The sequence below is a fragment of the Doryrhamphus excisus genome, linkage group LG1, assembly GCF_037039965.1.
Source record: "Doryrhamphus excisus strain RoL-2023G ecotype Guam linkage group LG1, RoL_Dexc_Guam_v1.1, whole genome shotgun sequence".
Classification (NCBI taxonomy): domain Eukaryota; kingdom Metazoa; phylum Chordata; class Actinopteri; order Syngnathiformes; family Syngnathidae; genus Doryrhamphus; species Doryrhamphus excisus.
The window spans coordinates 21,156,764-21,162,763 of record NC_136357.1 but is presented as its reverse complement, the minus strand read 5'-3'; positions in this window follow the sequence as shown (position 1 = coordinate 21,162,763).

Here is a 6,000-nt window from a genome sequence, read left to right as displayed (position 1 = left end):
GTTTTCATTTATTCCACCACAGCCCACCCATATAAGGAAGTCCATCCCTCTGTGACATCACAAAAAGACAGTTTTACCACGCCTTTTGAAACCGAGCGTTTCAAGCCATCCCAAACTTTTTAGGGCTCACTTCCAAATGCACAAACCTCATTATCTGAAACTTTGGCATGTTTTAGTAAGTGAATAATAATAATAATAATAATAATAATAATTATTATTATTATTATTATTATTATCATCACTGAGACGGGGGATCTTGGAAATGTCCTGACCTTTCCACCTTACACTGGCCAATATCACTCATCATAAAATACCGATCATGGACGATCGGTATCGGAATCGGCAGCAACAATGAGCACCCAGCATAGACAGTACAGCATACGTATGCTGCGTTATGAAATAATAAGATTGTGCTTAGAAGTGAATCGGTTGCAAGGTGAGCGCTTGCATGAAAACAATGAGAGTAAACAACACTGTGGCCATAAGTGCGTCACTTTTCCCTTCCAGAAGCAATTAACAAGTGCAGCCAATGGGATTTCCATCAGTGCTGTTTGAGGATATTGAGTAATGGGTCTTTAAGAGAGCAACCGGCTTGCACATTAAACATGCGCTCACAAGTTCATTTTCTATGACTGATAGCTCGCCCCCGGCTCTCACTTTCTAATCAATAGCAGTATCACCTTTACTTATTTAAGATGTTGGCTCATTACACTAGCAGCACTCGTGCTATAAGGAGAGCCCGAGGTGAAAATGTAATTAAAAAGATAATATCTTGCTCTGCGTCACACCACTGCAGCATACTGAACATCACTGAGACTGACGTCGGGGTGTTAAGTTACAGTGGCGGGACATGCGTTTACAGCAGGTAAAACTCCTCATCGCCACCCAATCAATAACTGGAATCTATTTATTCAAGTCGTTACTGAAATAGTCTCCTCTCACCAAGAAATTGCTCTTCACAAGGTAGAAGTTATTGATTTACACCAAACTTTCCTTCACAAACATACATTACGTAATACATATTCATCTCCAAATATTTAAGAAAAAAAGACAAACATTTATCTCAACAGAAAAAATATTTTGGCTTTTCTTCTTTATATCCCCCAAAATTTAAATTATATACAAATATTTCTAAAATATTGTTTAAAAAACACACCTAAATAACAAATACAATGTACTTACAAATGTATTCATGCATATTCAAATTGGTCATTTTTACTTTTACTTTCACTTTTTATCATCTGACGGAAAGGACGTGTACAGTGGTTTGAAAAAGTGTTTTCACACGTCCTGATTTATTTTGCATGTTTGTCACACTTAAATCTTTCCGATCATCAAACAAATGTAAATATTAGTTAATGACAACACAACAACAACAACACTGAGTTCAACTTCTGTAGGCAATCAAGAAATCACTTAAATAGGACCTAGAACAGTGGTGGACCTTCCCAGGAGCGGCCGGCCAACCAAAATGACCCCAAGAGCGCAGCAACGACTCATCCAAGAGGTCACAAAAGACCCCACAACAACATCCAAAGAACTGCAGGCCTCACTTGCTTCAGTTAAGGTCAGTGTTCATGACCCCACCATAAGAAAGACACTGGGCAAAAACGGCCTGCAAAAACAACATTAAGGCTGTCAGAAAACTTCTTGATAATCCCCAAAACCTAAAAAAACCAACAACACACACATTTAAAGATGCATGGTTTTGTCATGAAAATCCACTCCCAAAGTTGGAGATAAAGCTTGTGAATGGATGGAGACAACAAGCATGTACGTATATTATATTGTGGCGTTCAAGGGTCTTGCTTTGCAGAGAACAACTTTTTATTGAGAGTGAGACAGAGAAAAGCTTGCTTTTAACTGCTATGCATAGCAACTAAAGTCATGGTGTTACGACAGGCTATGCCAACAACATCACATAACAACACAAGCACAGACAAACAAAAGCACTCCCACTGGTTGGACAGAACAAGGATGCAGATAAGATATGCCTTTATTCCTCCCTCAGTGGGGAAATTTGCAATATAAAGATATGCAGCTCAAACTACAAACGGATGAACCATCCACATCGGCAGCACCGCAGAGCACGCTGGGAACAAGGAAGTGCCACCAGTGACGCCACACAGCAGGTTAGCTGTCCTCAGCAACCGCAGCGTCCAGGATGTAGTCCCACAGATGGCGGGGAAGTCGGCGGTGCCCTGCTGCCCTTGGCCTGCTCCTGTAGTCTGGCCTCTCCCTCTAGTGATGCCTGGGCCAGCACCAATCGAGCCATGGACGAGCCGGAGCACTTTCATCCTCATGTTGGAGAACATTGCGGGTGCCCGCCGGATCCTTCCAGCGACGGTAGAGAAGCTGGTCATGGCTGACGAGGGTGGGCCACTGCGAGTGAAGTGCCTTGGTCTCCTGGTTCAACATGGAAATGGTTGCCCATGCTGGTCTTTGACTGGCCTCCAGCCATCCTTGGACATTACTGAGGACACTGTCTTCTTTCTGAGCAAGCTAGAGTTGTGCCAGGTTGAATTCTGCCATGAACAATTTGCTGTCTTTGCTGGATCGGTGCCAACCCCCGCTGCACTGATGACGTGCCCCAAAAACAAGGTCTCCCGCTGGAACAAGTGGCGCTTTTTGGGGTTGAGACGAAGGCCGGCTCGGCGGACGGCATGGAACACTTCCTGCAGGTGGCCCAGCGCATTTTGGAAGCTTGCTGCATGAACCAAGAGGTCGTCCAAGTGGACGACGCAGCGGCTCCGCGGGATACCGTCCAGAACTCTCTCCATCAAACGTTCAAAGGTGGCTGGGGCGTTGCAAAGTCCGAATGGCATTACTCGAAACTGCCACAGTTTACTTAAAGGTGAGGAGAACAGGGAAAATGCGGTCTTTGGTCGCACCTCTGGGGCCAGCTCCATCTGCCAATACCCACTCCGCAGGTCGAGGGAGCTGAACCAGCAGGAGCCAGCAATGTAGTTGAGTGCGTCATCAATACGGGGTAGGGGGTAGGAGTCCTTGTGGGTGACTTGGTTGAGCCGACGGTAATCCACACAGAAGCGCCAAGTACCATCCTTTCTTCTTGACAAGGACCGGAGCTGCCCAGGGGCTGGACGACGGCTCTATCACTCCTGTTTCCAGCATCTCCTGGATTTGCCTCTCCGCCGTGGTGCGCTTGGCAAGGGGAAGTCGACGAGGGCGGAGGCGGATAGGGGCTGTGTTCCCGTTGTCGATCTCATGCTGGACCAGACTGGTGTGCGTGCAATCTCTGTCTTGGGCAGCGAAGATGTCAGCAAATAGCTCGAGTAGCTCCTGCAACTGGTGCCTTTGGTCTTGGTCCAGCCCTTCACAGCTCTGCCGGTACAGCTCCTCCATGGCTTGTTCGGTCTCTGTAAATGGTGGCTGGGAGTGAGGCCCGCATCTTGGTGGTGGCTCGCTCCTCTGACTGGGCGGTGGCTATGGTTCCTGTGGGGTGGTCTTCACTGCAACACACCCTTTTGTCAATGGGGGCAGGGGAGTGCGTCGTAGTCCCCTACCCCCAGCTTTTTGAAGGGCCACCACCACAGAGCCCAGGTGCAGCGTGGCTCTGGTTATGTCCACCACCGCTTCCCATTTGGACAGCAGATCCAGCCAGATGATGCAGGCGTCCTGAATCTCAGCCAACCAGAACTGGTGGTCCACCTGCTGTCCAGCCACGGTCACAGTGAGGGTCTTCCTACCCCGCGTCCTGGCCCGCTCTCCTGTAACGGTGGTGCTGTGGGGTGTGGTGCTTCTCCATCCTGAGGGTTGAGGGCTCGCAGTGCCAGGCAGGGTGCCAGGGGAAATAAGGGAGATAGTCGACCCCGTGTCCACTAAGGCTTTGCACTGGGTCCCATTGATGTCACAGTGCAGGTATAGGCCGTGTTCTTGCCCCAGGTGACCCAGTTGCAGTCGCAAGTCTGTGTGGGAGGAGTCGGTGGCAGTTCTCCCGCTGTGCCACCCCATTCTAGTTTGATGGATGGGGACCAGAACTTTTTGATGCCGGAGCTGGGCAGTAATGTGCGATGTGCCCCGGCTCCCCACAACGGTAGCATCCCTCGATGGCCCACCCGCTGGCCTCCCCACTGCGGCGCCGCCTCGGCTGATGTGGGGTGCAGTGGTGGCTTGACAGACTGCGTCTTCCTCGTTGTCATCCTTAAGGTCTGTGCGGCGGGCCCGCTGTGTCAGGCTGTGATCGGCTCCATTCCCACACAAGATGTGTTTGACTCAGCGCGCCCGACAAGGTCTTTGGGGCATGTAGCCAAACGGTTGAGCTGTTCTGGTTGAAGGCCCCGGATGAATGCTTGCAGGGACAGTTCTTCTGGTAGCTGTGGATCACCTCCTCACAGGACTCTTGGCGGCTGGGTTCTCTTGGCGCCCCCTCCATGCGCGCTCTCCTCAGTGCCCGTCGATCTTGGGGGCGGAGCTCGCTCATTCCATTTGGGCCGTCTTGCCTTCGTGGCCTTGTGTCTCCTTCTTTAACCTGCAGACTTGAGATTAATTCTTCAATCTCGCGGATTGTGGTTACCATCCTGCTATCCCATTTCTGACACCAATGTGGCACTCAAGGGTCTTGCTTTGCAGAGAACAACTTTTTATTGAGAGTGAGACAGAGAAAAGCTTGCTTTTAACTGCTATGCATAGCAACTAAAGCCATGGTGTTACGACAGGCTATGCCAACAACATCACATAACAACACAAGCACAGACAAACAAAAGCACTCCCACTGGTTGGACAGAACAAGGATGCAGATAAGATATGCCTTTATTCCTCCCTCAGTGGGGAAATTTGCAATATAAAGATATGCAGCTCAAATTACAAACGGATGAACCGTCTACATCGGCAGCACCGCAAAGCATGCTGGGAACAAGGAAGTGCCCCCAGTGACGCCACAATATTATCTTATATTATATTATGTTATATGTTAATATTTGGGAGTATATCAGTATTGGACAGAATAAAACAGCTTCTCAAACTCTTATCTTACAATCTGAGAAAATAATACTTTTGCAATGTATATAAGGGATGTCTGATAATTATAAATTATAAAAAATTGAAAAAAAATCGCGGGCTGCATGGTGGTCGAGGGGTTAGCGCGCAGACCTCACAGCTAGGAGACCAGGGTTCAATTCCACCCTCGGCCATCTCTGTGTGGAGTTTGCATGTTCTCCCCGTGCATGCGTGGGTTTTCTCCGGGTACTCCGGTTTCCTCCCACATTCCAAAAACATGCTAGGTTAATTGGCCACTCCAAATTGTTCATAGGTATGAATGTGAGTGTGAATGGTTGTTTGTCTATATGTGCCCTGTGATTGGCTGGCCACCAGTCTGGGGTAGAAAATGAATTAATATTTTATTTTATTTTATTTTATTTTATTTTATTTTATTTTATTTTATTTTATTTTATTTTATTTTATTTTATTTTATAAATTCATTGCATTGCATTGCATTATATTATATCCACTGGTCTACAACGTTTTGAAATAAAAAGTGGCTAAATTTGTATGAATGTATTCAAGATTATTTAATGATATTGCTTTGCATCACAATTGCATTTCTTTATACATTTTTGCTTAAAATAATATTTTAAAATTGGAAATATTTAAGTTCTTCACTTCTTTATCCGTGAAGAAACAAACAAGAAATGTCTTAAGACATCAGGTAGTGGAATATCTTAGCTAAAGTACAGTTTACAACAGTACAGTAGACAACCAAGTTCCCTGAAGGATCAATTCCCTTTCAGCAGCAGAGTCATCCCTGAACACATTCCAACAAGCATGGATGGATTCCACTTTCCCTGATATCATTTCTCCATAGCTGCATTGTCCTGGTGGAATCCTTCCCTGGAAAGAAATCTAGATGGGAATGCACAGTGATATATTGCAGCCAAGGGCTTTGTAGGACTTCATGAGGTTTGCCACCAGCTGCTTATAATGATCTGCCTTGTCATTTACAAGAAACTCTGATGCAGGTGTCAATTTGTACGAACCGTTCAT